At 40.6% G+C, this 12,946-nt stretch overlaps 1 protein-coding gene across 1 annotated transcript in view; it reads right to left on the bottom strand.

The window, feature by feature from the left end:
* lrrc8aa (leucine rich repeat containing 8 VRAC subunit Aa) overlaps positions 1-12,452 on the bottom strand; it is a 34,634-nt gene extending 22,182 nt beyond the window's left edge. Inside the window, exon 1 of the mRNA XM_084137216.1 lies at positions 12,315-12,452. The gene's annotated coding sequence lies outside the window, so the exon portion shown is untranslated. The remainder of the gene's footprint in view (positions 1-12,314) is intronic.
* Between the last annotated feature and the right edge of the window lie 494 nt (positions 12,453-12,946).

The following is a 12,946-nucleotide window of genomic DNA, read 5'->3' on the forward strand; positions in this document are numbered from 1 at the left end:
TTCACAAGATGTAAAATAAGTCTTTGATGTCCCCAGAGTGTGTATGTGAAGTTTTAGATCAATATTTTTATATAGCATGTTAAAGTTGTCACTTTTTGAGGGCGTTCCTTTAAATGCAAATGAGCTGCTGCTCCCGGCACAGGGGGCGGAGCTTCAACAGCTTGCACTCACACAGACATGTACTGAATTTCAAAAACTTTTAGCCTTTTATGTTCAAACCAGAGTCAGACAAAGATGGGTTATCTTCTAGTCACTGGTTAACATATTCTGTCTTGATAATCTATAAATTGTATTCAGGGGGCGGGGTTTATGTAAATTTTAGGGTTGGTGATGTCACTAACCCGGGAGGAATGTTGTGTAGTCCCTACCAGCCGTTTGTCGTAGTCCTTATAAAGTGATTTCTTTAAAAGCAAATATCTCCCTTTGCTTTGAACTTTGAGCGTTGTAACTTTGCAGATGTTGTTTATTCTCAAACAGCAACATTACACACTAACTAAAGTTAAAAAAGTGAAATCATAATCAACCACCCCTTTAAAGGTCCCATTGCATGAAAATGTCACTTTATGAGGTTTTTTAACCTTAATATGAGTTTCCCGAGCCTGCCTATGGTCCCCCAGTGGCTAGACATTTTGATGGGTGTAAACCAAGCCCTGGGTATTTTTGAGAAAATGAAAGCTCAGACGGGCGGATCTAGAAATCTTCCCCTTATGTCGTCATAAGGGGAAAGGTTACCTCCCCTTTCTCTGCTTTGCCCGCAAAGAAAATGTGGCCCGCCAATGAGAATATGAGCTACGCGAGCGCAATATTGTTTTTTCCTCGAGAGACATGATGGCTTGCAAACGAGCGAAGCATGGCAGTTGCTCAGTTTTTGGATGTACAAATGAACACAAAAGTATTTTTTTAGTTCCTTCATCCGAGCCTCTGAAGAACCAGTGGGTTATGTGAATTTCTGATGTGTAATTGTTCAAGTTCAGACAGATAATCTTTCTCTCAAAGTTGTTCAATACTGTTTATGCATCAGTAAATCAAGCCAGTGACTAAACGATCAACTTCACGTCGTTTCTCTTAGTAGGATGAAAATAATCTTATTTAAACTGTGATTAATATATATACAGAAAGCGATCAAAGAACAATCCCTTTCCAATCGTCCAAGCTGTCAATCACACAGCACGAGTTTATCTGGACACTTGCCAAAACTCGTTATGAAATCAATGCTGCACAATGAAGCTCTTACTGTACTTACCTCATGTTTACATTGTGAAATCATTAGTGAGAGTGCAGAAACTGCGTTGCAATGATAAGATCTTCATTCACGCGATCAACAGGCTGTCATCTGCTCATCACTGCAACCTTTTATGTGATGGGAATAGATCTAAATACTTAAACTTCTCACGATTCGTTAATCTTGATAGCTGTAATAGTAAAAACGTATAATAGCTGTAATAGTAAAAGTATTCGAGAGAGTTCCACATGTAATGCTAGATATTTCATATGCAAGCATGTCAGCCAATCACAGCAGTGGGCGTTTACAATGAAGTCTCACACAGACACACCCCTTCAAACAGAGCATTCAAATCAGAGGCTAAAATCAGGCTAGGAAATATGCCTTTTATTTCTAAATTATAACAACTTTTGATCTAAAAAACAAACTAACATTATAAGGGCACCCCAGGAAACATTCTAAAATAATAAAATAATCCATGCAAGGGCACCTTTAAGTAATATTTGTGGTTCTTGAAACAGATCAGTTTAATTCTCAAATATTTTGACAGAAATTTCACAAATATATTAAGTGTATTTTAAATAAATAATTGGTTATTCAAATACTAAATGCTTTTAGTGGAAAAAAACTTAAATATGACTAATTTTAGACAACATCAACTGTTGGATTTTTAGTTTAAATTACTAAAAGTTAGTTTCTGTTTCAATTATTTTGGTATGTTCAACTCAAACCATCAAGTAAATGATATTCAGAGATTTTATTAAGTTAATAAAGTTAATTATTACTGTGATATTTACTAAGCCACTGAATTATTTTTTAGAGAGTATGCTACAATTGTGCTAAAACTAAAAACCCTACAGCAATTCCTTCTTGGCAACTACTCACAACACCCTATTTACATTAACGCCTCCTTATCTCCCAAACACACAGTCTGAATATTCACACACTATTCACACAAAGATAAAAACACATACTTACACTCTACAACCAACCATTCACACATCATTCACATGCTCAATAGATAAATAACCCACAAACACCATAGTTGCTTGTTACAGTCATGTAGAAAAAGATTGACACACTAAATAATATGCACTGAAGAAGAATATAACACTTGTAGGATAAAATCCTTCATTTGGTAATACAAACACCCGAACAACAGAAATAAATCACATAAAAGACAATAACTTAAACGAATAAATAATTCACCCAAAATTACAATTCTCTCCATATTTACAGACCCAAATGACCCTATTATTATCTTTATTCCCCATTTCTTTCCTGTATAATGAAGGTTACAGCTTACTGGAGTTGTCAAGCTCATAAAATGGCAGAAGTGTAAAAGTAGACTATATTTGTGCACTATATTTAAGAATTTTACTAATGTAATTTGCTGCTAGTTTTCCTATCCATGAGTTCAACACAATTCAAATTATGTAAATAATGAGGGAATAAATTTTTTTGGTGAAATATTCCTTTGAAAAACAAAATGTGTCCCATGGGTCTCAGTTGAAAGTCTATTAACAATTAACAAACACAAACCTTTGTACACACACACAAATACACACCACCTCTTTGTTCTTAACAAACTTTACTAAACTTCAAGTATTTCAAAAGCGTCTTTTAAACAGACAATTTCCTCATATCCTTCAGAAAGTAGACAGAAGATGCCGTGTGTGTGTGTGTGGGTGTGTGTGTGTGTGTGTGTGTGAGCTTCTTTCCTTTAGGAGAGATTGGAGACGTGTTGTTTTAACACAAGGCCATGTGTAAGTGTGTGTGTCTCCGTCCGGCTCACACCGTCTACTGATCCAGTCTAGACCAGCACTAGTTCATGAAACGTCTGTTCCATCACAATAATCTTTGACAATGCCATGCAAGTGTACACACACACACACACACACACACACTCTCTCCCCATTTAACGTGTGCTTGCTTGAGATAAAAGCCTCTTTCTTTGAATGTAATTATTCGCGACATTTTCCTCAGCCATTCAGGCTTTCACACTAAACACCCCATTCCTCATCATAGTAATGAGGGTGATACTTCAGAATACCTCAGTTCTTTCCCTCATAATGTAAATTAACGTTATAAATACTTTCACAAAGTTAGCAGTATTGACTTCTCTCATAACCTCTAGAAAGCAATGTCATCTAGCTGAAAAAAAGCACAACAGCAGCAGGAAAGCAAGAACAAGCTACTAAGAGTGAAACTGTGTTTGTTCCTTCTTCTCTGAATCTGAACATTATGTCATAATAACAGACCGTTAGATTTATGTGCAGACTTCTGTGCTCTCCCGAGTTGCTACGATAAATACAGGACAAGATATGGTTGATTCAATATGATATAATTCACTGTGAGACATCTAGATCAGAATATGACAGATTGTCTTCTAGTGGAACTGCAAAAATCGCTATATTGCAAAAACCTTCTAATGGAACATCTTGATCACTAAATGTAAAATAACTGTTTATTGTTCCACAACAAAATGTTTGCCTCTTAAAACTAGAGTGTTTATGTCATGAAGTTTTCTTTGAAAATCAAACATGGAGATGAAAAACAAGGCTTGTATCTGCTTGCGTTGCTAAATGCTAAACATTCTATAATTACCTTGACAATAAGTTCAAAATACTACCTGTTAAGTTTTTAAGTTGGATCAACTGGAGCGAATTAGTTGATTTAACTTCAAGGAGTGGTTGATTATGATTTCACTTTTCTAACTTTAGTTAGTGTGTAATGTTGCTGTTTGATCATGAACAACATCTACAAAGTTACAACGCTCAAAGTTCAAAGCAAAGGGAGATATTTGGTTTTAAAGAAATTGCTTTTTAAGGACTACAACAAACGGCTGGTAGAGACTACACGAGCTTCCTCACGGGTTAGTGACATCACCAACCCTAAAATTTACATAAACCCCGCCCCCTGAACACGATTTATAGATTATCAAGACAGAATATGCTAATCAATGACTAGAAGATAACTACACATAAGCTACATAAATTCACCAACTAACCATTCAGAAACGTCCTGTTGCTTCTACGTGTTGTCACTTCTTCTTGAGTCTCTCCATCATTGTCTGAATCTGGTTTGAACATAAAAGGCTAAAAGTTTTTGAAATTTTCAGTACATGTCTGTGTGAGTGCAAGCTGTTGAAGCTCCGCCCCCTGTGCCGGGAGCAGCAGCTCATTTGCATTTATATAAAAATATCTGTGGGGTATTTTGAGCTAAAACTTCACATACACACATCAAAGACTTATTTTACATCTTGTGAAAAGGGCATTATACCACCCCTTTAAAAAGTTGAGTGTTATTTTTATAGTTGCTGGTTAGATTAATCACCATCAATAATCGCATTTGGAACTACCAAGTTAACAAGAAAAAAAATGAAGGCAGAAAGAAATAGGTTTGTTTTCTTTCTCCCAATGTTGGGTTTGCTGTGTCCAATTTCCAATTAGCATATTTCTATGCTCACATTAATGGATATTTATATATTTATTTATTTTGAAGAAGAAAAAAAAAAAAACGCACAGCACATTATAGACCATCAATACTTGGAGCTCTCTACAACTATTCTGACGCTTTCATGTTATTGACATCATATTATTGACAATAGCTCATGACTGTCTCTGACCTGTTTTAACTTATTTGTGTCATGTGCAGGCCAAGTATGGTAACCCATGCATATGGTAAACCCTCTGCATTTTAGTGCGAAGTGAAAACACACATTTGACTGAGACGACCGGGGAGCGAATCGGTGTTAGGTGACTTTCTCAAGGGCACCTCAGTCGATTCCTGCCGGTATTGAAAATCGAACCCGCAACCTTCGGGTTACCAGTCTGACTCTCTAACCATCAGGCCACGACTGCCTCTTATTACATGCTTTCAAAGCCTGTGAGTGAACACATGAAACAAACTCTTCTTCCGCACAACATTTTGTCCCGAGTCCCGTGAAATCCAGGTGCGTCTCGCAAACACACACACACACCCACACAAAGGGTCTGTTGTTCAACTCACTCTGTTTAGTTTCCCCAAGGGCATACTGTCCCCATCTGCTGCAAACGGCTGGTATTAAAGAAGGACATCACCCAAACACACACTAGACTAGTGCATCATCTCCATAACCATCATCACACTCTGTCCTGTCAACAAAAGAGCTGAACAACACACTGAGATACAGAGAGAAATGAGGTTTTAAAGGGGTCATGAACTGGCTTTTTAAAATGTTTATATTGTTGTCTGAGGTCAACTTATAACGTTCGCTTGGTTTTTACATTCAAAAACATCAAAATGAATATATATTATTAGGCTATTTTCTACCCTGGTATTGAGCCTAGCTCCAGAAACGTTCGGTTTTTATGGGCGTGCCGCATTGAAGACTTGAAAGTAAATGCCCACTGCTATGATTGGATAACAGTTTTGCATATTATAATGAGTTTCATGTAATGCGTGAATCGGTGGGCGGGGCTAAACAGGCAGTGTTGAAGTAGGCGTTGATCTTCTGCGGAGGCGGGGTTTGATACCCTTTGACGTCATAGATCCCCACTTTGAAAAACCTGTCGTTCGCTGTGCCTGGTGTCAGTAAAAGCTTTTATTGGACTAACAAGGATGTTTTCAGTTCTTAAACTTACAGGATATTCTTATAGTATAACTGTAACGATCACCAGCTGAAGCTGCCCTTGTGAGCCACCAGAGGGCAGTCCACATCAGACTATCATATTCACTCACTAACTACATTTCCCATAACTCACTGCCCGGACTCATCATCACTTATCACTGATCACATTCACCTGTACCTCATTCACTGATTGCATTCACCTGTCTCATCCTGTTAGTCTGTCTATATACCTTGTTCATTCATTCACTCACCGCGAAGTCTTGTTAAGTGTTACACTGCATTTCTGAGCGTTTCCCTGGTTTTCTTGTTTCTTGGTTTTTGATATTTTTGCCCTGTTCCCTGGATTACTCTCTTGCCTCTGGTCCCTGGATTACTCTCTTGCCTCTGGTCCCTGCCTGTTTTGTTTGTTTTGTTTGTTTCTTTGTTTTGACTACCTGCCTGTGTATGACCCTAGCCTGTACTTTGGATTACGCCTCTGGATTGCCCCAGCCAATAAAGCTGCATTTGGATCTCCTACTTTGTGTCTCTGAGCAGTTTGTAACAGAAGACTTCGCCATACCCAGATCCAGCAGCAAGGACAACATGGACCCAGTAACTAGACTCTGCTCCATCTTCCAGGATGGTCGCCCCATAGAAGACTATGTGGGTGAGTTTGTGGCTTGTTGCCACCTGGCCCCGCTGGACGACGGGGAACTCAAGGATTGCTTTTGGATGGGACTGGATCAGGACGTGAGTTTTTATTTGCCTGAGACTGACCCCAGATGGACTCTGGTTCAATATATAGATTTTGTTTTGCTATTTTGTGGGTCTCCCTTCATAGTGGGCGAGGTTGAGCCCGCACTTCACGTCGCTTCTGCTGATCCAGAGACCGTTCACGTCGCTTCTGCTGATCCAGAGACCGTTCACGTCGCTTCTGCCGATCCAGAGACTGTTCACGTCACGTCTGCCCAGCCAGAGACGGTTCACGTCACGTCTGCCCAGCCAGAGACGGTTCACGTCACGTCTGCCCAGCCAGAGACGGTTCACGTCACGTCTGCCCAGCCAGAGACTGTTCACGTCACGTCTGCCCAGCCAGAGACTGTTCACGTCACGTCTGCCCAGCCAGAGACTGTTCACGTCACGTCTGCCCAGCCAGAGACTGTTCACGTCACGTCTGCCCAGCCAGAGACTGTTCACGTCACGTCTGCCCAGCCAGAGACTGTTCTCGTCAGTCCTGCCGAGCCAGAGCCAGAGCTTCACGTCAGTCCTGCCGAGCCAGAGCCAGAGCTTCACGTCAGTCCTGCCGAGCCAGAGCCAGAGCTTCACGTCAGTCCTGCCGAGCCAGAGCCAGAGCTTCACGTCAGTCCTGCCGAGCCAGAGCCAGAGCTTCACGTCAGTCCTGCCGAGCCAGAGCCAGAGCTTCACGTCAGTCCTGCCGAGCCAGAGCCAGAGCTTCACGTCAGTCCTGCCGAGCCAGAGCCAGAGCTTCACGTCAGTCCTGCCGAGCCAGAGCCAGAGCTTCACGTCAGTCCTGCCGAGCCAGAGCCAGAGCTTCACGTCAGTCCTGCCGAGCCAGAGCCAGAGCTTCACGTCAGTCCTGCCGAGCCAGAGCCAGAGCTTCACGTCAGTCCTGCCGAGCCAGAGCCAGAGCTTCACGTCAGTCCTGCCGAACCAGAGCCAGAGCTTCAGGTCACGTCTGCCCGTCCAGAGTCTCGTCCTGCCGAGACTGAAATTGTTCCTGAGCCTGAATCTGATCCTGAGCCTGAATCTGTTCCTCTTCCTCTTTCTGCGCCTGTGTCCTCGGACAAGAGGGCCGACTCCACGCCTGTGTCTTCGGACAAGATGGCCGACTCCACGCCTGTGTCTTCGGACAAGATGGCCGACTCCACGCCTGTGTCTTCGGACAAGATGGCCGACTCCACGCCTGTGTCTTCGGACAAGATGGCCGACTCCACGCCTGTGTCTTCGGACAAGATGGCCGACTCCACGCCTGTGTCTTCGGACAAGATGGCCGACTCCAAGCCTGTGTCTTCGGACAAGATGGCCACCGCATCCCCTGAGCCCGTTCCTGTTCTTGAGCCCGTTCATGTTCCTGAACCGTTGGATCCGCTTGAAGGGTCGTCTCCGCCCTGGCCGCCTGCACAGCCTGCTCCGCCCTGGCCGCCTGCACAGCCTGCTCCGCCCTGGCCGCCTGCACAGCCTGCTCCGCCCTGGCCGCCTGCACAGCCTGCTCCGCCCTGGCCGCCTGCACAGCCTGCTCCGCCCTGGACGCCTGCACAGCCTGCTCCGCCCTGGTCGCCAGCACAGCCTGCTCCGCCCTGGCCTTCCGCCCTGCCGGAGTCTTCAGGTCCCCTTCCGCTGCACGGGCCTGGCCCTCCGTCCCGCCCCCGGGTCCGCCTCCGCTCCACCTCCCTCCTGGACACTTTTAGGAGCGTCTGGAATCCGCTCCTTAAAGGGGGGGCTATGTAACGATCACCAGCTGAAGCTGCCCTTGTGAGCCACCAGAGGGCAGTCCACATCAGACTATCATATTCACTCACTAACTACATTTCCCATAACTCACTGCCCGGACTCATCATCACTTATCACTGATCACATTCACCTGTACCTCATTCACTGATTGCATTCACCTGTCTCATCCTGTTAGTCTGTCTATATACCTTGTTCATTCATTCACTCACCGCGAAGTCTTGTTAAGTGTTACACTGCATTTCTGAGCGTTTCCCTGGTTTTCTTGTTTCTTGGTTTTTGATATTTTTGCCCTGTTCCCTGGATTACTCTCTTGCCTCTGGTCCCTGGATTACTCTCTTGCCTCTGGTCCCTGCCTGTTTTGTTTGTTTTGTTTGTTTCTTTGTTTTGACTACCTGCCTGTGTATGACCCTAGCCTGTACTTTGGATTACGCCTCTGGATTGCCCCAGCCAATAAAGCTGCATTTGGATCTCCTACTTTGTGTCTCTGAGCAGTTTGTAACAATAACGACCTCCTATATGTCAAAACTCAAGGAAAATTTGATTTCTCAGTTCATCACCCCTTTAACGTGTCACATTGTCGTGCTGAAATCCTATGGCTTCACTCACAATGATCCTGAAATAAATGCTTGCTATTTCTCGCCACTAATTAACACTACCATGCCAGAAAGACTGACTTCCAGTGCTAATGATGGAGTTCTAACCACTCAAAGCAATTAAACGTGCACTTTGGTATAAAACCACACTTTCAGCAATGGAAAGTGAAATAAAAAGCTTTCTGTAGATTGAAATTACCACAGATAACAATTTGAACTTGGTTTGTAAAAAACAAAACAAATGCATTTACAGTAAAGGGAGTCTGTAGGACAAGGCATTACAGAGTCACTGAGAACTCAGGAACCCGATTAATCTAATTTGTCAATTAATCATTTAGAGTGGTTTTGAGAGCTGGAATAAAGCAATTCACTGAAAAGATCAGAATCAAAAGAATGATTTTGAGAAGAATCATGACTATTTCTCCCACAAACATGCCAAAGAGAGCAAGAGCAGATCTGGAGATTTTCAGTGAGTAATGACCTAAATGGTCTGTTCTGTTCCTCACAAAAAGCACGTTTTTAGTTCTAATATTCCATCCGTCAGCCAGCCTGAGTGTTTGACGGACGTGACAACGTGTGTGAGAAGTAAACCATGTTTGATTTTTGGGGTAATTAATTATCAGACGTGCTGGAAACATTCAAAATGTTTTTTTATACTTATTTTACGGAATTAAGTTTATTTTTGTGGCTTAAATAAATTACACGTTACTCAGAAACACATGTTTGTTGACATGTTTGGGCTTGTCAAAAAAGTTACATTCAGAATTCAATTCATTGACTTTTGAAAATCAATTACATTTTTTTGTTTTAGTAGGAAAGGAGGGGTTTTGAAGCACAAAGTTGTTTTTAAAGCAGCACTCAGTAGCTTCGGGATTTCTTCGCTGTATTCTCGCTTTTTGCTGTATTCTAGGTTTCTCTCTAGAGCTCCCCCCACAGCTTCGGAATAGATATTTGACAACACTGTTGTAAAAACTCGTTGGTGATTCTCAGACACCAGAGGCTATAGATCAACGACATCAAAGCAGATGGGACATTCTTTAAAACGTCTTCTTCATTCGGGTTCGAACAGCGTGAGGGAGCGCAATAATGACAGCATTTTAGCAGATTTCTTTTGGCCGTAAAGCAATTGTTTACATCGCGAGACCTGATATCACGCGAGACTTCCTGACGCAGCGGCCGGCGGCCCGCCGGCTCAAAGTTGCAAGTGCGGATTTTCCGCTCACGGGCACCAGGGGGGTGCGAAACGACCACCATTCAACCCGAAATAAGTAATATAACCATTCCAATGACTCCGAAGCTGTTCAGTTAAGGTAAAAAAAGTTACTTAGTTCACCTTTAATGTCTCTTATAACAAAAAATCTTATTTAAACCCATGAAAATGCAGATCATGTTCTGAAAACATATATTTAAATTTTATCTATGTATATAAAATTGTATTTTATCATTTTTAATAAAATTATATATATAAAAAAAAACATTTATATATTTTATTAATATAAAATTGATATAGCCAAAGTCACTGAGACCTCGAGAACAGGATCAATCTGATTTGTGAATTAATCATTTTAAGAACTGGAATACACCAATTAAGCAAAAGATCTGAGTCAAAAGAACAAATCATTCACAATCAGACATCAGTTTGTATTTGTGCATTCACTCTGTTGTTCTGATGCATTCGACCCTTTCACAGATGCTAGGAAAGGGCATTTGGTGAGTTAATGTGGTCATGGGTCTTGTGTGTGGCGTCCCACAGACATGCAGGCTTTGGGTTTTACACCCCACACTGCAGTCAATTACGGGTGTGTCCTGCTCAAATCAACCCTGCTTCCTGGAACACGTTCGGCCTGCTCCAGCTAACAAAGACATCTTCACACACGTTGAGGAAAAACATCAGGCCTGCACTTGTTCAAAACACGCATACATCTCGCCTCAGCCTCAGGATTTAACCCTCATCCATGTTATGGGGCAAAATAAACTACATAATGAATGCAAATTATGTTAAAATAGTCCACATCTGTGCTATTTTCTGAAGTGATATGGCAGCTTTGTGTGAAGAACAGACCCTCTCAGTTGCATAATGGCGGTACACCTATTCTGAGGTTTAAACCTGTGGCCAACAGGTTACTAGCCTACATTTTTAACCACTAACCCACAACACACCCAGCAAGGAGTGTCCCAAATCATTCTATTACTACAGTAAGTGGAGAAAAACACTTGTATTTTTATCTCTAGCCCTAATTGGTCTGAGTGGCTGTATAATCAATATCAGGATGTAATCTAAAGGCAGGGTTTTTTCCAATCTGTTATATGCCATACATGATCATTCTCATGCAAGGGACCCCATCCCATCCCCAAAAAAAAAAAAAAAATATATATATATATATATATATATATATATATATATATATATATATAATAATAATAATAATAATAATAATAATAATAATAAATATAAATATATATATATATATATATATATATATATATATATATATATATATATATATATATATGAAGTGTTCAGATGCAAAAGCCTCTAAGTGCCATCTGAAATTTTCTTCTAGAATGATCATTTTTATCAAGCTCATATATTTAAGTTCAGCAATTTCACTTAAATGGCAATGCAAATTACTTATTAATTGTAATTTAAGTGAAATTACTGAACTTAAATATACGAGCTTGATAAAAATGATCATTCTAGAAGAAAATTTCAGATGGCACTTGGAGGCTTTTGCATCTGAACTCTTCATATATATATATATATATATATATATATATATATATACACACGTATATATATATATGTGTGTGTGTGTGTGTATGTATAAAGACCCAATTTATACTGTGAAAATGTGTACTTTTATTTTGAAAACATTTAGTTTCTGTTACATTGCATTATTTTTTTTCTACTTACTATGGTACTGTTCTGTTTTAATTAAAGTAATTAAAGTAATTTAATAATTTATTTTTTATTATTTATATATATTTTTAACAATTTTATTTATTTTAATCAATTTTATTCAGTTAGTTTAATCTCTTTTTTTTATAAAAGCCCTATTTATTTATTTTACACTGTTTTTCTTTGAACTTTTTTGCATGGACTCCCATGCAGACCCCAGTTTGAAATGGGCCATATTCAATTACATGAGATGTTATATTAATAAGATCAGATCCAGATCCAAGCACAGCAAACACGCAGTGGACAGTGAAAAACCACAAGCACAGACACACAATAATTCATTAATTTATAGACTAACTCAAGACGCACAAAGTTAAGCGCGCACACAGTCCTTGGCCTGCAGTTTAATGGTTTTCCGTGGGTGGAAAATTAAAGCTTGTCTTGTTGGTCTCCTAAAAGCCTTTTGTGTTGTCAAACACATCCTGAACACACACTTAACCCTCTGAGAAACACACACACACATCCGGCGCAACTCACCGGCCTCGTTACTGAGTGGATCTCTGGCTCCTGTGGCGCATAACTGATACATGTCTTTCCTCCGGTCCACGATCCACAGCGGCAACCTCACACACTCCGCAGCCCGAGGAAAGAGTTGAGGAACGCGGCTAAGCCACGCCCAGGAATACGCGTCAGCTGGACCTCCCGGGATGCGTCTGATTCAAATCCTACTACAGCGAAGGCTCGGCTCATGAATATTAATGACGTAACTTTACGTTGACCCGCTAGGCCAATCCTGATTGGCTGAGAGAAACTCCGCGGGCCTAGACTGACTGTGGATTGACGAATCAATTCTCAATTTAACAGAGCCTAATTTGCATGACAAAAGGGTACAGAGCAAACAGAGCCAAAAGCGCTGCGAAGTTGTTAAATTAGATAGTATTATTTCAAAATCTCTGATTCATGAATTATGATTCCGATTGCCATTGTGAAATTACATCTTATTTATAATATATATATAAAATAATATATATTTTATTTACTTTATTTATAGCATTTATTATTTATATAAGAATTATTGATAGGCATCTTAGATAGTTTTGCTAACCTATGATATTTATGTTGAGTGAGTTTTATATCATTTTATATATAGCCTAATATAAAAATACATA

The sequence above is a fragment of the Abramis brama genome (assembly GCF_963993115.1).
Source record: "Abramis brama genome assembly, chromosome: 15".
Lineage (NCBI taxonomy): Eukaryota > Metazoa > Chordata > Actinopteri > Cypriniformes > Leuciscidae > Abramis > Abramis brama.